Source organism: Suricata suricatta, chromosome 14 (genome assembly GCF_006229205.1).
Source record: "Suricata suricatta isolate VVHF042 chromosome 14, meerkat_22Aug2017_6uvM2_HiC, whole genome shotgun sequence".
Lineage (NCBI taxonomy): Eukaryota > Metazoa > Chordata > Mammalia > Carnivora > Herpestidae > Suricata > Suricata suricatta.
Window position 1 is genome coordinate 8,728,539 of NC_043713.1, and position 18,513 is coordinate 8,747,051.

Below are 18,513 nucleotides of genomic sequence, written 5' to 3' on the forward strand. Positions count from 1 at the left end.
AAAAAAAGGATGGCAAGTAATGGAAGGGCATAGAAATCCTGCCTGGAGAAGGGCCCAGGTTAGGTTTCTATTTCTTGTTGTCGCTTTCCATACATATGTGCTATGGTCCCTGCCTTGCTGGGAACAGGGACACCGGGGAGAAATCTACCCTCTGAAGGGGAAAATGCTCTGGTTGGACACCTTTGTTGCCTAAGTCTGTGTTCTCTACACTAACTGTAAATAGACTGTACTTTTTACTCCTGTTTAATCGCCATCTTCCAGCCCGTCACATTTCACCTGCCTCAACCGCGTAGCAAGCCGTGGCGATTTGAGGGAAGTCTCTCCTGAGGAGAGATTCTTCTCCCAGGAGACTTTCGATCTGAGCAGGGAAGAGGGACTGGGACTTAACAGAAGGTTTCAACCATGTAAAGAGATACATTATTCTTCTGGAAAAGGCTAAGTAACTAAAGTCCATTTACTGTGACATTGCTTTGGAACTCTGTTTTTCATTTTTTCCGTCAGAGACACAATTCAGTTAAAAATATGGTAGGTATAATGATGTGTGGCTCATGATCCCTCCTCTATAAAGATGTAAAACAATATACGGGTGGCTGTGTTAATACGGTAAATGGGAAAGTGAGGTATGTGAAAGGAGCAGGTACGTGCCTTACGCACACCGACCACACATTCTTCTTTTCAGCACAACCTTTGAGGTAAATGTTAATTTCTGCACATGATTCTAAGACGCCCTTTCATTTTAACATTTCCGAGTGAAACGTCTTTGCTATCTGGATGACGATCACGTTCATGACGTCTCATGACTTTTACTAGGTGACGGCCCTGGTGCGGGTGTCATTACCTCTGCATGTATGAATGTCAAAACTGCCAAGAGAAAACTTCAGGTTCTACATCAGAACTTTGAGGGGGAACTTCAACAGCAGCGGTGGAGCACTCTCTAACGTCCCAGGAATCCAATGGTGATGAACGAGAAACTTTCAACAACTTTCCTGGAACAGGAATCAAGAGCAGACTGGCTCTCTATAATACCGAAGCCAGCATAGGAACTGAGAAGTGATGACCTTCAGCTCCTTTATGAGTTATGTTAAGAAACACTGAATTCCAGCTTCTTTGATGACCCAGAGATCTAGATTGTGTGAAAGAAAACAAATGTGCATGAATTCTGAATCAAAAGGGATTCAGAAAAGTCAGATGCTGCAAATTTCTCAGATGTATTGACCAATATATCTACCTTTTAAAAATATATTTATTTTCAGAGAGAGCGAGAGTGTGTGAAAGCATGCATAAGCAGAGATGTGGCAGAGAGAGAGAGAGAGAGAAAGAGAGAGAGAGAGAGAAAGAGAGAGAGAGAGAGAGAGAGAGAGAGAGAGAGAGAGAGAGAGAGAGAGAATCTCAAGCTGGCTCTGCACTGTCAGCATGAACCCTGAGATCCCGTCCTGATCCAAGATCAAGAGCTGGACGCTTAACTAGCTGAGGCACCCAGCTGCCCTGACCGATGTATCTATCTTAAATTCTTTTTTTATTCATATCTAAAAGTCATATTTGAAAGAAGTTTACATCTAATTACATCCAAAAACCTAGTCCAATAAATAGAAAATTATTCTAAATAATAAAACATTAAAGCATATTTTAACTGACAGCACCTTTGACTTTTTTAGCAGCACAAAATATAATGATGTATCTCAATTATGTGTCTGTATTTTAGAGATGAGAAAGTTGAAACCTGGGGTAGCCTCATAGTGAACCGAAGCCACACAGCGAGTCAGTAGTGACACAGCTCTACTTTCAGATTCATCCAACACCCGACCACGAACCGTTTCACTCCACCGTTATCTCTCGGCTCCAAAGGAAAGTTTGCAAGCCTTTAAAAGGGGGGAGAAAAGATATCTTTATTAGAGAACAAAACATTCATGTTTCCCTTTCCGCCGAGCCTTAACTTAATCAAAGGCATCCTTTCTAAGGCTGTTCCTCTTCCCATCATCTAGCAGCAAGTATGTAGCAATGGGAAGACAGAAAAACGGGTGTCAGGACCAAAGCAGTGAAAAGTCAAGAAGGACTGAGCACATAGTGCACCCAACAGAAGCTTCTGACCAGAACCAAGACGTTTATGTTCCCGCCCGTGCTGTAGTGTCCTCAGTGAGAATTACTGATGGAGTCCTCAGCGATAGACACGCGAATCTGAATAAAAGCAGCCAGTCTCAAATTCATCAGTGACCGCTAGATTCAGACGTGTAGATGCCAGCCTAGAACCTATTCACTGGTATCTGCTTCTAAAAAAGGGCTCTGGTGGTGGGTTGCCAATTTGAGGTCGCGAAATGCACATTCCCACAGCTGCAAACAAGCATTGTACTCTGGGCACACATCTGTAGCAGAGATCATTTCTACCTATTTCAACCGTGGTGAGTCCATGATATTTTATTGTATAATAAATTAAAGTCCATATTCGAAGACAAATGGATTTTAATTTTTGATCTAAGTTCAATTCCCAGTTACATATGCAAAAAATTCTAAATAAGATACACAGATAGGGATATGAAATCATCCAACAATCAAATTAGACCTATGTCAATTTGAATTATTAACATACAGATGTATATTTAGTCTCCATGATAAACGATTAAACAATGAAAAACCATTCTCATAAGGGAGATTGATTAGCTGTTATACTACATCTTTTAAAGTAATCTAAGAAAAATATCTGTCTGTATGTTCCTCAAATATTAGCTAATAATATTACTATTTTGTATTATTTGAAAAAGCCCATAAGTATCTACATTTGCATAGCAACAGTTTTTTATCTTTCAGACTCTGATTACATTTTTCATGTTCTATTTCACCTGCCAAAATTTATAATCAGATTAAAAATGAGATCGATTCCAAGTAGGTGTTTCTAAGTCATCTCCCCTGAACAACCATGAATGAAAATTACCAATTTAAAACAAATAGATAAAAACTCTATTTCAAATTCAGTGCCATTTCACCTGATTTAAGTCTAGGCTGAACTGAATAGTCGAATAAATTGCTTATCTAAAGAGCTACAGGACTATGATTAGTTATGATGAAGGAGGTAAGCTAAGATGTGACTCATCAGAACTTCCAAGTATAATAAGAAGCTGTTATACAGAGAATTTGAGTCCCTATTTCTTTTTGGAGAAAATCAACTAACTTTAGATTGCAGTGTGATGGATTATGACCTGCAATTTGGGGGGAAAAGTTTCCAAGAAGTCAGAAATGATAGCAGAATGTGTCAGATTTTATCTAATTTCATTCACTAGAATTTGGGAGCTTTAAGATAAATTATAATGTTTTATATAATTTTATGGGATAAAGCAGAGTATGATGAACTTGCTGCTAATGAGAGATGTAAAGAAAAATATGTGTTTCTTTTTACATTGCTTTTTAAATGTTTATTTATTTTTGAGAGAGAAAAAGACAGAGGGGCAGAGAGAGAGGGAGACACAGAATCTGAAGCAGGCTCCAGGCTCTGAGCTGTTAGCACAGAGCCTGATGCAGAGCTTGAACTCACAGAGTTCATGACCTGAGCCCAAGTCTGATGCTTACCCAAATGAAGCACCCAGGTGCGCCAGAAAAATATGTTTTTATCCAACTCTGCATGTGCCTTTGACCCCCAGTTCTCCATGATTAGAGGGTTATATGTAGGATATTACACTTTTTGTTTCCAGGACCCCCAGCTAGCATCAAATACTGTTGCAGGGTTTTAATCTTTGCCAAAACCTTATCAGTTAGCATCTTAGAATAGGGTATATTTCCTTATTTCTGATTACTCTGATAGGGAATAGGACTCAGATGAAGAAGAGTAAAAATGCTATGCATGGGCCACTGGAATGTACCATAGTAGTGGTCAATGTACATTCTCAGCTATTAGATAGCTGAATAGTTATTAAAGGGGAGGTTATGATAAATATACATACATACACACACATGTGACATATTTAATATATAAGGTACAATGAAGGAGAAAATATTCCTACCAGAAGACACATCATTATCAGGTACAGCTTAAGAATTTGTTGTCCGGATTTAGGTAAACCTGGGTTTGAAATGTGTTCTCCCTAATTTTTAGTTTTCTCATGTATGTGATACAGATAATAATACTCACCTGATTATATTTTCTCAAGGGTAAATAATTTATTTATTATTTATTTTATAAGATATCTATGAAGATTAGATAGCATAATGTTTATAAAATACTTAGTACTTATCTGACTCAGAGAAATTGCTCAATAACTATTGCTTTAATTACTATCTACCTCCAAATTGCTAAGACTGATCCTTAGCAGTGTGAATCAATTCAATGAGTAGAGATAAGAGGAGATTTGCAAAGCACTCTGGAAATACAGCAGGGAATCTTAAGAGAAAGCCACGTAGGAGAACAGAGAAAGGAGGCTGTTGAGGAAGCCAAGAAACACTTCCCAAGAACTGATGATATTCAAGAAAATTTAAAAAGAATGAAATAATTATTCAGATGAATGATACAGGTAAAAGCATTCCATGAAGTGAGATTCAGAGGCATAAAACAAAGAACTATAGAGACTGAGGTACCTTTGGGGAGCTGTAAATTATTCTGCATGAAGGCAGCAGTAGAAAAAGGATAGGGTGGCTTATTAGGAGATGAATCTACAGACATGGGCAAGAGCCAGGCCATGAAGGATTTTTTTTCATAGAACAAATACCACGGGGCTTGGCCATACAAAAGAAGGAAACTCAAAAATATTTTAAGGGAGACATTGGTGTCATTGGATTTGGAGCCATTCTAGAAGTAGTGAGAACAATGAATTAAATATAACAGCACCAGCCACAAGATAATCCATTAGTGATTGAAAGTCCAGTTACGGGGGTAACTGCTAAAGTGCTTACGGAGCTGAAGAGAAAGCAATAGTGTTTGAAAGTATGCGTGAGGTAAGACAGACTGGAATGGACAGTAGAGGAGATGAGGGAAATTAAAGACAGCCTTCCCAGACGACTTTCAGGTTTCTAGCTTTCATGGGTGAATTCTGCTTTTCACGAAGATAACAATTAAAATTAAAATAATCACCTTAAGGAAGAAAAATATAACTTTCTTAAAAAGTTGAAGACCTCCTCCTCCTTTCTTCTACTTTTCAATTCTTGAATACTAACAAAAATGTTTTAAGTGATCTATCATTATACTACACCTAAGCATAGTGAGTCGTAACTTAAAAAATGCGAATACAAAAGTTTGGTGTTGCTACTAACTTTTAATTGCCTTGCTTTATTTTATTTTATATGTATTCCCTGGCTATATATTAAGATTTTCTTCTGTTCCACAAAAAGAAAGGTCACATTAAATATCCTCTTCAGCTCAACACTTGTCACATTACTAAGATTCTCACAAAAATTCCTTTTGAAAATCTTAACAAGGAACAAATTATCTCAATGAAGAAGGTCAGCACAAGAGCAACTTTGACAAATTTGGAAACTTAACCAACTCTTCTCACACTCAGTTACTTAGATTAGAGCATAAAACACTTAAATGACAATCTCTTGAAATTGTTAGGCTCTAATTTTTAGCTTCAAATTTATCAGTAGAAGTAGGTCCATGCATGCTATATATACGCACTGATCAGTTGGCCTATGCCGTGCAATGGAAATTGAAGTTCTCATGTTCCTAGGTTCTTATTTTGTAGCCGATGGATTTTGCTTAGTGTTGTAGGCAAAGGTGGTGGAAAATTGTAACTACAGTACTTATAAATATGTTTTAATACCGGCTAACAAAAGCTTAACATTCATTCCATAGGAAAAGTGACCTCATGGGTATTCAGTATTTTTTGACATTGCTGAGTCACCTTAAACTGTACCCCAGAGCAAACTTTACCTATAAAGGGCCAGATAGTAAATATTTTCATCTTTGTAAGCCAAATGGTCTGTGTTTCAATTCTCAACATGGCCTTTTATTGCAAAGTGGCCACATATAATATGTAAACATATGAGGGTGTTTGTGTTCAATAAAACTTTATTTATACCAATAGGTAGTGGCCTGATTTGGCTCATGCAACAGAGGTTATAAACCCCTACCCTAGTGCCTAGTCAATAGTCTGTAAACAAGTGAAGTACCCCTGCAGGATTTTGATTCAAACTGCACTCAAGGATTGCTTCTTTGTCAGTCACCATTAGCAGAAGTTTCTTCCCTCATAAGAAGGCTGAGTTAGTATAGCAGGCACAACTTCTTTGATTCACAGGAAATCAGTTGCTGTAGCTAGAATCAGTTGAGTTGGGTCTCATTAGTCCCTTTCTGTACCCCTGTCTCTAATTCCACTTTCTCCCCTGATATCAGTTCTGTTGTATCCTGTACAGTCACTATACGGAACATTTTCTTCCCTACAAGGAACCTTTATGTCGTCTTCCAGCCACTGTGATCTCCCTCCCCTCATGCACCAAACCAACCCTGGAAATCCGTTGTTCATTTCCCCACCCAGACATATTGAGTGCACCGAAGTTTATGTAGAGTGTATTTATTTATATTTATTATATATTTTATTATATATATGTTATACATATATATGTAGTTTAAATGTTTATTTAAACATAAGCACATAAGCAGGGGGAGGGACACAGAGAGAGGAAGACATAGAATCTGGAGCAGGCTCCAGGCTCCGAGTTGTCAGCACAGAGCCAGAGACAGGGATCAAACCCATGAACCCATGAACCGTGAGATCATGACCTGAGCCAAGGGACAGAGCCCCACAGAGCCCCCAGGGGGCTAAAACCCATGAGCCATGAGATCAGGACCTGAGCCAAAGTCAGACGCTTACCTACTTAACCGACTGAGCCACCCAGGTGTTCCTCCGCCCCCAGGCAGAGGTATATTTAAATTAAGTCTGCTCTTAGAGCATAAAACACTTAAATGACAATCTCTTGAAATTGTTAGGCTCTAATTTTTAGCTTCAAATATATCAGTAGATAAATTTCTAAGTCATTACATCTTACGGACATGTCCTTAAAGTCACTTGTACTATCCGGAGGGTTTATATTGATGAAAATATTGGATACAGACTGCACTGCCCAACTTTCCCTCAGGGCTTTTGGCTAATGCAATATCTTATAATTAGATTTCTCTTTTTCACCTGGTTATTACATGGGACTTCTATTGTTAACTGGTCATTTCTAATCTTGGTTTAATGGCTATTTTCCTAGAATCTTCTGTTTTCTTCACACTTTCCTGAACTTTCTAAAGAGATCACATGCTTAATGGAAGCAGAACATCTGTAACACATTATAGAGATGATACACATAATTGCAAAACTAGGATCACATATTAACCTATACATGTGTATATGCAGAATGTACCAAATAAAAATTAATTTTAACTTGTTAATCAACAAATAATACTTATAAGTTAACCTTTGTTATGAGACAAAAGTTTCTGTGATTTTGTAGATTCACATACAGTTGTAAGAAATAACAGAGAGATTTGGTGCATTATTTCCCGATGTCTCCGAACGGTATATCTTGCAATCTGATGGTGCAATGTCACAACCAAGATGCTGCCGCTGATCCAGTCAAGACCAGAACATTCCCACCACTACAAGGATTTCTCATATTGCCCTTTTATAGTTATATCCACCTCCAACCTTGTCCTCCAACGTTGTCCTCCAACCCTAACAACCACTAGTCTGTTCTCTAGTTTTATAGATTCATGACTTCAAGAGTGTTAGATACACGGAATCAAGCTGTACGTAATAATTGGGAATCACGTTTGTTTTTCCCACTCAGCAAAATCTGGAAATTCGTACACGTTTTTGCATGTGTCTACTGTATCCAATTTGTCTTTTCTTTAGATGAGTTATATATTCTTTTTTTAAATGTTTTTTAAAATTTTTTAGAGAGAGAGAAAGTGTGGAGGAGGGGCAAAGTGGGGGGACAGAGGCTTCAATGCAGTTCTGTGGAGACGGCAGAGAGCTTGATGTGGGGCTCGAACTCATGAGCCAAGCTGTGAGATCATGACCTGAGCTGAAGTCAGACACCCAACTGACTGAGCCACCTGGGCGCCCCCTCATGAGTTATATTTTCTTAAAGTACGAAGTTATTTGTAGTATCCCCTTATCTTTCCTATGGCTGCAGGATATGTGGGGATGTACCTATTTAATTCTTCATATCGGTGACTTGTGTCTTCTCTCTTTTCATCTTGTCAGTCTTGCTAGAGGCTTCTAAGGGTTTTAACTTATTTCAAAGGATTAGCATTTTGATTTATTGATTTTATCTATCATTTTCCTGTTTTAATTTGTTTTATATTAGTTTCTTGATTTTTCTCTTACTGTATTGCTCTTTTACTTCTGGTTTCTTAAGATAGCAACTTAGATTATTGATTTAAGCACTTTTTTCTAATATAGTCCTTCACCATTATAAATTCCCCTCTCAGCACATACATTTTACTATGTTGATCTACATGTTTTCACATATTGTGTTTTCACTTTTATTCAGTTCTGTATATTTTTTAAAACTTTTCTGTAAGACTTCCCTTTTGACCTATGGATTATTTAGAACTAGATAGTGAAATTTCCACATATTTAGAAAATTTCCTGTAGTTTTTCTGTTATTGATTTTTGTTTGGCTCCCTTTATGGTCAAACAATATAGCCTATATGATGCCAACTATTTTATTTGTTGAGATTTGTTTTATGGCCAAGAATGTAGTATATTTTGGTATCTTCAAATTTTTAATGTATGTTTATTTTTAATGTTTATTTTGAGAGAGAGAGAGAGAGACAGAGACAGAGACAGAGACAGATTGTGAGCAGTGGAGGGGCAGAGAGAGAGACACACACATACACTGGAACTGGAAGTGGGCTCCAGCCCCTGGGCTGTCAGCCCAGAGCCCAGTGTGCAGCTCCAACTCACAAACTGAGATCATGACTTGAGCCGAATTCGGAGGCTCAACTGACTGAGCCACTCAGGCGCCCCTGGTGAATTTTTTATAGATGCTGGAAACAATTGCATATCCTGCTATTGTTTACTGGTGTGTTCCAAAAATAATCAATTAGATCTTGTTGGTTCATTTTGTTGTTCAGATCTTCTGTGTACTTGTCTAGGAGTTATGTCAATTTCTGAGAGGGGGCAGTGAATTCCCCATTTGTAATGTAGATTTGGTTATTTTTCCTTTCAGCTCTATCAATTTTCACTTCAAGTGTTTTTGAAGCTGTTGTTTTGCACATACTCATTTATAGTAGTTCTCTTCTAGGGATCAACCCAGCATTATTGAATGTTCCTCCTTTTCTCAGATTCTTTTCTTTGCTCTCAAGTCTACTTTCCTTGGTATAAATTTGGTAACTTGAACTTTAAAAAAAATAATGTTTGCATGGTATAACTCTCTTCCCTCATTTTCCTCCAACCTACCTGTATAATTAAAATGAGTTTCATGTAAACCGCCTAAAATTGAGTCATGACTTTTTATCTACTCTTCTAATCTCTGGCTTTTTTGGAATATTTAGGCAATCTACATTTAAAGTAATTATTGATATATTCAAACTGAAGTCTGACAAATTATTTTTTTCTGCTTCTCATTCTTATTATTTTTTCCTCTTTTTATATACTTGTGGATCATTTGAACATTTATTTTTAAGGATGTCATTGTGATATATTGACAATAATTTTTGGCATATATTGCTTTGTAGAATTTTTCTAGTCACTGGCCTGGGTATTACAAACTACAATACATATGTGACTTACAACCTACCTGTGTCATGTTTTATCCATTTGAGTGACATGCAAAGGTGGAAGACATACTGTTGTTTGGGTCCCTTTGGTGTCTTCACTTCTCAGATATACTTGTTTTGAATCTGAATGGTTTTCCAACTCTTATTTAGTCATCACAGATGATTTAGAAAACACATGAGGTGTGTCTTTTTCTATTTCTCCACGATTTCTACCCCTTTCCATGTTCTTTCTTTCTTCCCAATTTCCCAAGATTCCCTCTTTTTATTGTCTCCATTTTATTTGAAACTTTCTATGTCCATTCTGTTTCTTTCTATTCTTTTTATTTATTTATTTTTTGTGGGAGGCAGTTGGGTTCCTTCTTCTGTTGGCTGGGGGGTAGGAGATGGAGGAGAACACTGTAAGACGTCCTGCAAGCATGTGGTTGCACCAGTCCTGCGATCCCAGACCGGTTTGCCTTCCTTTTCCCACCCTCCGGAGTTCTTTGGTTATCCTTTGCTTTACTTTTCAGGGGGTGTAGTTGTGCTTAGTGGGAGGAACAGGGAGGCAAATGCATCCGTTATTTTCTCAATATTTGAGTCCCCAAATTTATGAAGTTCTATAGACAAGAAGCACTCATATCAAGAAGATATTTGCTAATAAATCATACAGTTATAAAACGTTTCCCAGTCTTCTCTGTATTCCCCTCCCCCCTCCGCTGTACAAAAGTATTAGCAAATCAAGCATTTGTATCTTTTGCTGTCATGAGGACTTTTCTAAATCCAACTCACATGATGTACAAAACTAAGTTACAGTGAAAAGAAAGAGCACGTGAAAAGCAAATCATGAAATCAAGGAGGGTCATAGGGAAAAACCATTTGTAGCACAAACAAAGTCCACCTTGCAAGATGTGCAAGATTGGCTCCAAATAACATGGAAAGAAAACAATTTTCTAAGCCAATAGCACTGAGATAAACATACTAATGGAAATAGTTGACCATTGAAGTTTGAAACTGAATTCCTTCTGAAAATGGAGTTTGCAAATATTTTTGCAAAAATTATACTTTTTATGGGCACCTGGGTGACTCAGTCTGTTGAGCATCTGACTTTGGGTCAAATCATAGTCTCCCAGTTCATGATTTCAAGCCCTGTGTTGGGCTCTGTGCTGACATCTCAGAGCCTGGAGCCTGCTTCAGATTCTGTGTCTCCCTCTCTCTCTGTCCCTGCCCCCCTCAGGTTCTATCTCTCTCTCTCTCTCTCAGAAATAAACACTTAAAATAATACTTTTAGAATTATGTATAACACCTAAACATGCAGTATAGAATTATGAATTGTGCTTATCCTAATTTTATTAGAAAATTTAGACTTACTCCCTAGAACCTATTTAATTTTTTATTCTAATTTTTTTAATGTTTTATTTTTATTTTATTTTTATTTTTGAGAAGGAGCAGGGGAGGGGCAGAGAGAGAGGGAGAAACAGAATCCGAAGACAGGCTCCAGGCTCTGAGCTGTCAGCACAGGGAGCAACGCAGGTCGAACCCAAGAATCGTGAGATCATGACCTGAGCTGAAGTCCGACGCTTAACCAACTGAGCCACCTAGGCACCCCTAATTTTTTCATTCTAATAAATCAAAGAGCTCCTAATTTGTTATTTTTTAAATTTATTTTTGAGAGACAGAGAGAGACAATGTGAGCAAGGGAGGGTCAGAGAGAGAGGGCGACACAGAATCTGAAGCAGGCTCCAGGCTCTGAGCTGTCAGCATAGACCCTGACATGGGACTCAAACCCACAACCGTGAGATCATGACCTGAGCAAAAGCCGGACGCTTAACTGACTGAGCCACCCAGGTGCCCCAAAAGAGCTCCTAATTTAAATTAATTTTTGAAAATGATAAAAAAAATAAGCAGTGCATTAGTTAGGACTGGCTAGATCATGGTGTGGCAACAAATACATTGTTAAATAGCAATGGCTGAACACAATAAACATGTACTTCTCATTTAAGATTCGGTTTGCTGAGATCAGGAACTCCCTCCCTCTCTCAGTTTGAGCAACAATGGTGTCAGGATTGCTGCAGCAGGGACAAGAGGGCTAGGTCATTTCACAGGACTAGTTTATGGGCCAGGCCCTTAAATGGTTTATATGTCTTTGGTCTACAAGGCATTGACTTATTCCCAGTCACATGACCTCAATCCATGTGTGGAAGGTTGGAAAGAAAAATTTTCTTTTGGCTTTGCATGTATAAATTCAGAACACTTTTTCTGTCACCATTATTGCTTTTTTTTTGTATGTTATAATGAAAAGTGAACCTTCTCACTATAACCCTGACCTTCTAGATGCAGTTTTAATTTCACATTTAGGAAAGCTTTACATGCCAATTTTTCTAAGTTAATTAATAGAGTTTTCTGTATACATGAGTCTTTTTGCTTAAAAAACCAAAACCAAACCAAAACAAAACCCCTCTATTTACATTGTGTTTGTCACGCAAAATTTCTTAAATACTAATTTTCAACCAATGATGTCCATGTCATGTGCTGGGGAAATTTAACTGAGTTAATTGACTTCGCATTAAGCCCCTTCAGAAAGGTATCAGAAACAGTCTATTCTTAAGCCAATATACAGTTTTCTTCTAGAGATAATCGTATCAGGATCCTTTATAAAATGTGAAAACTGACTCAGCATAAAACAAAAAGTACCTGCTATCAATTGCATTGCCATCACCAGTTAGAGCACCCTTTTTTTTTTTTTTTTTTTTTTTTTTGGTCTGTTCCCAGGAAATTAATGAACAGTTTTGATTCTGCTTAGCTTGGAGAACTGATAAAATCTCACTCCAAGGTAATGTGAAGAGAGATATAACCTTTCATTTTCTATTCTTTTAAGACTAATTAAAAGACTTAATTTAAAAAATCCCTACACCATTCAACGTTCTTTTTCACTCCAAATTATAATAATGCTGATTTATCAGATACACCCAACTATCTATACCCTAGGCTATAATGATCTTTTCTCTGGATTCTGACTTTGTAAAAGGTTGATTTTTTTTTTTTTGTAAAGTGATTTTTCTTACTTCTATTTTACCTTGTATTTCTAATTCATTAAAGTAATGAGACCACTTTTTCCTCCCCATGGAGGACAAAGATTACATAGAACTCTATATCCTGACACTACACATACAAAGCAAATTAGGAAAACCTAATTTTCCAGAACTAAATTATATTTCATTGTCTTATTTTAAAATTACTTCTCTTCCTAAGTATATACAGATGACAGCCAATTATTTTCACCAGGAAAGGAAATGCCAAAAAATGTAGAGAAACTGTAAAATTGCTACCAATTTTTAAAAATTGAATATGAGAATGCTAAGTAATTAAGAACAAAATACATTTGAGAATAAAGGCATCAAAGACATAAACTCATCTGTTGTTAGAATATGGGGAATATGAAAGATGTACGTGGAGATAAGACTAAAAAAACAATATTCCAGAAATGTCTCAAGATAATTAAAGTGCCTTTGAATCCTTTCATCGTGAGCAACTACACTTATATAATTTAAAAGACTCAACTATAAATCCGTTTTCCAGAAATGAATGAGAATATATCAGGCATTTCTCTTCTTTGTTTTGATACGGTGGCTTTGGCATCATCATTTAGCAGCTATGACAACATTTGACATCGTTTTTAAGGTAATTTCCAAATAGAATGTCAGAGGTCTCTCTGATTTACTCATGTCAGGGCTTAGAAGAGTGCAGAAAGGCACCATATGTGAAATGTGTGGTGGTGTCAAGATGAAGTCAGTATCCTAAGGAAACTGCGTGAAATCCATGGACACCAGCACCCTACTGTCCCCAGGCTGCTACTGGTTAGATTGCGGATGAAGAATTTACAGATGCTTTGCAAGGATTTATCACATTCAAGAAGGTATCAAACGTGAAAGTGGATCAAATTGCTTGTTCTAAATGAAAGCATTAATAGTAAACACTTGATAATGCCCTTTCCAAAATTGTTGTCATAGATCTGCATATATAATAATTGTATTCATTGAATAAATGTATTCATTCATCCACCTATTTGCTCATTCATCAGTTCATCCACCTTCACACATACACCCACACATCGACTCTTATGTATATTCAAGGCATTACACCATGCAAAGATGATTATGATGAACTTGCCTTCAAGGAACTAATAATCTGTTATTGGGAGGAAAATGTTACTATACAGCAAAAACCCTTATGTAAAGTAAAATAAACATCTCTGGGAGAAAGTGGAGAATGATTAATTTAACTTAGACCTTAAAGAATAGGGGGCATGTTAATAGAGATGTTGAAAAGGCATCCTAGACAGTATGAAAGAAAGTAAGAGGGAAACTCCTAACAGGCAGTAGGCTGGAGTTAAGTGTTCAGGGATAGGGTAGGAAGCCTCGTAGTGTTGTAGCTATCATCAAAGCCACAGACAAATTAGAAAAATACACCGCTGAAGTTCTCTCTGTTCCCAAAGTATTATAAATTTAGAAAGAATCAAAGAGATTTCAGATCCAAGGAATATTTTATGTTGCGTTATTGATATGACTACATACACATACTTATTATATGTGGAAGGATGCAAAAGTGTTGCACTTCAAAATTTTTCTAATTTGTGCCTAGATACTATTTGCTTTTCATGTGCTGGGTTTCAGCTGCTACTTCTCCATTTAATTTTATAAGCATGACTTCACTACCTTGATTTCCACTAAATGTTACACTTAATGTGTAACTTAAATCCTTTCAATTCACAGAAGCTTTCACAAGGTTTAATTTTGATTTTCCTAAGAATCACTATACATCGATGGTCATGTCAGATGCATTATCCAAATCACTGAGTGACTGGATTTTCTACTGAGCGTCTCCGAGACAATTTAAAGCTATTTTGTTTTCTTAAAAAAAAAAACAACTTTAAAATGAGTAAGAAAAACCTGTCCCATGCTCTATTTTATGATTGAAAGTTAACTGATAATTCAGTGGCTCAAAGATGTCTCAAAAGCTTATCTTGAGAAATGAGAACATAATTTGACATGAGTAGAGCCCTCATTCACAACTTCCAGGTTTTTATTTTTCCGTTACCTTCTGTAAACTGGATTTCCAATTGCTAAATAGAGTTTAGTGTTTTGTTTTTTTGTTTTCAAATTTTTGACGTTCCGCAGGAAGAAATATTTTTTCCCTCATGATACAGTACACACACACACACACACACACACACACACACACACTCACACTTCCACACAGCTAAGACAAAGGTCTCATGAAACAGTATTGGGAAGTTCCATTTTATATTATTTCATTTTGTTTTATTTCTTTTCTGAAAAATATTCTAGTAGAGATCCATTAAATTTATTTCAACCCTCACTAGTGGGATGAAACTTATAGTTTGGAAAATTTTAAGATAAGATAATCTGATTTTCTTCTCTTTTCTCTCAATTAAAAAATCTACATTTTATTCTTTAATTAGTTGATTTTCTACTTTAAATAGTCCTCGTACTATAATGTATTTAATTGACTTTTATGTCTTTTGTTAAAATGAAAACAATTTTATCTCGACTTGAGGCTATATATGTTTACCAAAAAAATGAAGAGATTTTATGTTAAGAACCAAATTGTAATATCTTTCTCCTTGTCAGTGCAACGATGAATTATTTTAATTATTTTGATACTGAGAATTATTTTGGATTTGAAGGATATGACATTGGGGAATAACATGGTTGGTTAGCTTGTGTGGGAAATCGATTCACTGCGCTAAATCAAAATGCCAGAGAGAACTTGAGGTAACCATGAGTTATGTTCTTGTGTATTTTCACATTAATGAAAACTGCTGTTCTGTAGAACAAAAACAAGTCACGTTTTGTGCCTGTAGGAAAAATCACATTCTGAAAACCTTTGGTCATTGAACTAAGAGTCTCATTTTATAATTTGTTTTACCTGTTGGGCTAGATATTGATCTGGCTTCTTAAAACTTTGAAACCCCAAAACAATAACAAACATAGATTTTTTAGGCAACTACAAAGTATTTCTCTGCTACAAATGAAAATATTTTGGTGTTAATTCTCACATAGACCTATTTTCTTTTAAAATTCTAAAGTGAAAAATTAAGAGAATACAATTTATAAGTATTTCAAAACACTAGATATGTTAGGCAATGTGCTAGCGCTTACACAAAGTATCTTCTCAACCCTCACAAATACCTTTAAGGAAGACATTATGTTTCCATTCTTTGAAGGTCTAATATCTCTAAAGGCAATAGTATGGCACCATCTTGAACTCAGTCAACCATTATGCCATACTGATATCTTTATTACCACATTTAATTACAATCATAGATTCAGATGATTATGGTGCTAACAAGTCAACAACCTTCAGGATGAAAAATATTTATCCATAAAATTGTGACATTTTTACTTCTGTATGCTACTCACTTCACCAAAATGTACAGAAAAACCCATTTTCCCTTCTCACATTGAGACCCAATAGTATGACCTCACCAAAGGAACAAAAAAATGATAGAGCCAAAGAAAAACAGGAATCACAAAAGTTACTAGAGCATCTTAATACTGCTAATGCACAAGGGAAGCCAAGAAATTAATAAAGATCTATCATGCAAATGTATGTAAATATGTTCACCTTTATAAAACTCAAGAGGAACACATAAACTAATGTTCATATTCCTGAAACATCCTTCAAGTAAATGCATGATTCAAGATTATTTCTCTAATGGCATTAATTTGATTCAGTCATTACAGTCATTTCATTAGTATAGATTACATAGTAATATGTTATTACAAGTGAAGTTTTAGAAAGAAGGAAATGAGGCGGGGGCTGGGTGGCTCAGTCCATTGAGCCTCTGACTCCTGCTCAGGTCATGATCTCAAGGTCCGTGAGTTATGGCCCAACGTGGGGCTCTCTGCGTCAGTGCAGAGCCTGCTTCAGATATTCTGTCCCCCCTTCTCCCCCCACCCCTCTAACATGTGCTCTCTCTCTCAAAAATAAATAAATAAAAATTTTAAAAAAAGAAGGAAATCAGTGTGGTTCAGTATTGCCATGAATTAGAAGAAAGCATGATTTAAAAAAGTAACCTCTCAAATTTCTTTATCTGATTTTTTCACCAGTTCACTGGTCTTCCTAAATATGTATAATTTAAAGTTTTACCGAATGCACACTGGACTTCTGAGTTTTTAAAAATGTTTATTGATAAAAGTCATTCACTGAGTCCTTTTCCTCCTTAGGGTATGTTACAACTTTTACCAATGACCAAAAAGCCATTTTGAATTAATTTAAGACAAGAAACTTGTAATATATTTTATTCATTTTAAGCCATTTTATATTTTCATTTTTTATGAAGATGGTGAAGATACATAAATGCAATTTTAATAAATGACCACAAGGGGGTACCTGTTAGTTTTGTTTATTACCACATAATGATAAGAATTTGCATTTTTGAATACAAAGGATAAATTATGCAGACATATCAGGTACTATATACATTTAACTAAAAATTTTGTTCCTAGCCTGTATGCTCCTGATTGACACAGCTAATATACAACATTATGATATAGTACGTATCTTTTGGAAACTTAAAATAAAATTGTAGAGAAGGATTTCCGTAGGCAGATGGATCAGGTTACTTTCTGAATGAAGTAGCATTGATAATATTCTTGAAAATACATTGCAACCCTTACATTTTGTGTGAATTAAGAGTAGACAGTTAATTTGATTTCTTCAGTTAGTGTGGAAAGCATGTGGTATTTTCAAAATAAACTCTAGTAAAAATTGTTTTAATAAAAATGTATAATAATTATGAAGAGATTCTATATGTATGTGTTCTTAGTTTCTCAGTTGTCATGGATTTCCTGAACTTTCTGTGCCAAAAACTATCATTCTCTAGGGGAACAGCTTGGAAAACAGATTGCTTATATCAACATGCTCTTTATAGCAAAATACCTTACAAAAGATTTATAGTACAATACACCAGATGAGGCTAAAGGCTTTATTTTATCATGCATTTATTTTCCTGTTTCTAGGAATGCACAAAGATGAATATCATATTTCATCTTTCATCCTTCTTAAATGAGATATTTTAAGTACATGTCGTTGTCTTCCTAGGGGTGGGGAATGGTAGTCGATTAAGCAATGAGATTGCGGGGGGTTTGTTTTGTTGCCTTGGTTTGGTTCATTCTGGCTTTGCTGTGCTCAGACACTGAGCCAGACAGCCACCTGAATAGCAAAACAGTGGCGCTCAGGGACCCGGGTGGACATTCCAATGTCAGCGCTAACGAGTGGCCCGTAGCTCTTCTCCGTAACAAGCACAGAAGTAGCCTCGGGTAAGTCGCGACCAAATGTGAGGCCGTGTAAGATCTATTAGAATGAATTATGAACTCACCTCTTGTTAAGTCACCTGACTCAGAAGACATAATCTTTAAATACAACTGTTTGCTACCAGAGGGCATGATTTTATGCTGGATTTACAAGCAACTTTAAGAGATGATGGTTTCTCCTAAATGGACTAGCTCTTAAAACTGGCTACTAATTATCCAGAAAAGATAACCAAAGAGTGATCTTATTTTTATTTACTTATTGCTTCCTGGCCCGTATATTTTAAGTGTCTGAGTATATAATACTTTGGTCTCAGAGTACTGTCATAGAATAATTATTGAATTGGGCTTCAAGTGGGAGTTTCTTTAAGTTATGTAAAAATAGTCAATAGCAAAGCTTAAACACGTAAAGGGAAAGAAAAGGGAGAAAGCCTGGAAAAAATGCGACGCTTGTCTCTTTTTATGCTTGAAAAGTGGGATATAAACATTATCATTACTTAAATTTATTTAACT